The sequence below is a fragment of the Schistocerca serialis genome, chromosome 7 (assembly GCF_023864345.2).
Source record: "Schistocerca serialis cubense isolate TAMUIC-IGC-003099 chromosome 7, iqSchSeri2.2, whole genome shotgun sequence".
Taxonomy (NCBI): Eukaryota; Metazoa; Arthropoda; class Insecta; order Orthoptera; family Acrididae; genus Schistocerca; species Schistocerca serialis.
Window position 1 is genome coordinate 291325983 of NC_064644.1, and position 2444 is coordinate 291328426.

Consider the following 2444-nt stretch of genomic DNA (forward strand, 5'->3'; position numbering starts at 1 on the left):
GCTGGGTAGGTTGTGCTGAGAAATAAAAATTCAATGCAGTGCACAATTTCTGAGTTAATTAGCAGTGAAGTTAATCGAGCCATTGCATGCACCAATTAAAGTAGCCTGACATCTAATTAGTGTCATTTGTTGTCATAGTATAGATAATGGTGTACGAGGCTGCTCGGCCTTTAGCTCAGGTTCCATCCTTACAATCCTATGTCCGATTTTTGTATCGCTCTCTTGTTTGGTTTTAGGAAACCAAACAATTTGGCCAACTTCAGTACTAATGAACACGGAGGTGGTGCAATGTATTGAATTTCTTTTTCTTAACAATTATTTCTGAGCCCAAACTACCCTGAAAGCTTTTCTGACTGTTTCTGGCTACCCTGTATACTCTCCAGAGCAGATGCTTGACGTGACCTCCCTGCATTAACAAACATTTAGTTACTAGCTGCATCAACCAGTCACAAGGAGCATACAAGTGCACTACCAGTTCTTGGACATCTGTTGCCGGAGTACTGTAATGTAATGTCTTAGAGAAATGTTTCAAGCATGACAGCAGTAAGCCTGATAGTTGGTACTAATTGAGTGCACTGATAGCAGGGATATAATGGAAACAGATTGCATGGAGGGGAACAGAGTAAAAGTTTAAAGCCAAAATACACAGTTGAATGTGGAATAATATAAAAGATTGTACACCAAATTATGTTAATGGTGGACAGTTGTGCATGTATCCTAAAAGACCTGCTGTAATTGTTAATATAACAATTAAGAAGCCCGATATATCATGCAGAGAAAATGATGAAAATAAAATGCCTAGAACCAGAATAAAATTTGGTCTTTGTGACGCAAAACTGCCCACTGCACAAAGTTGGCAGTGCAAATTACAGAGTATTGATTCAAGGTACTTGAACCTGTGGTCACAGTATTGCCAAATTGCCTTTGTTTGAGTTCAGCTTTCTACTGGAAATATACATGGGATGAAATTTTGTTAGATATTTTTGTTCTGTTAGTGTGCAAGGAATAACACTCTAGCATCTGTGCTAATTTTGGTTTAACCTGTACCTCCAGTGACCAGTAAAATCAAAGTATGAGACATACCCAGAAAGTTAGTACCGTTTCGGAAGAAAACTCAAACATTTTTCAAACCAAAATGTATTACAAGACCCAGCTTGTCTTAATCTTTTTTCTACATAGTCGCCACCATTGTTCAGACATTCTTCATGGCAAGAAACCATCTCTTCTGTGCTCTCTTCATAGATAGATGCCGCCAGTGAAGACAGCCACTGCTGAACGGTTTTTGTGTCATCATCACTGTCAAAGCACATTCCTCCAAAATCATACTTAAAAGTTCAAGAAGTGGTTGTCAGAATGTGTGAAATCAGACTTGTACAGTGTGGATGCTCAGTCATGTTATGTTGCTTCATAAAAATGCATGTCCTCATTCTGTTGGTGTTGCTCAAAACATTATTCAACAATTTGGTTGGGAACAGTATGATGATCAACTGTACAGTCTCAATCTCGCACCTTGTGACTACCACTTGTTCCTGACTATGAAGCTTGATTTTAAAGGAAGGTGCTTTGACGGTGGTAATGACACAAAACGCAGTGTTCAGCAGTGACTGTCTCTACTAGTGGCATCATTCTGTGAAGAGGGCATAGAAAAGTTGTTTCCTTGCTATGAGAAATGTATGTGCAGTGGTGACAACTATGTAGAAAAATAGTTTGATAGGCTGTTTCCTGTACAAATAAATTTTGGTTTGGAAAAAAAAAAAGTTTTTGAGTTATAACTTTCTTTCCCAAGTAATGAAATATAAAACTGTACCATGGCCTTACATGTGAAAAATGAGGTGAAATGCAGGTGCCATTTTAAACTATAAAACAGAACCAGTGCTACATTACTAATAGAGGAAGTAATCCACACAATTATTGAGTATTGCAACAGAGAGATTTCTGTGGGAGACATCTTTACAAATAATTGCCAATTTATATGCATCTTCAGCTTGTGGGATTCCCCTCTGAAAAATGCTAGATATTCTACTTAACATTTTGGTGTAGCTCTGACACTTAACTGGTGTGCACATGAAGGCCGGTGGTGATGTGACATACACTGGGAAGAAACTGTGTGTGTGTGTGTGTGTGTGTGTGTGTGTGTGTGTGTGTGTGTGTGTGTGTGTGTCACTCCAGCCAGTAGCATCATCTGCTGTGTCTACCTGCAGCATGCACATAGAAGATTAAATGTTGATTTTCATGTCTGTTTACGGATGATGAGGTAATGTAATTACTATAGTGTTAATTATAAGTGGCATGAAGCAAACATAACATTTATGTTAAGAAGAGAATGATTGTTGTCTGAGATAGAAATTCTAGTAGATAGAAGAAAAACAGTGGCCCAGTGTAGTGTTCACTCCAGTGTTGACAACCAGGCTAGGAATGGCTGGAACATGGAGCGTAGTAAAAGC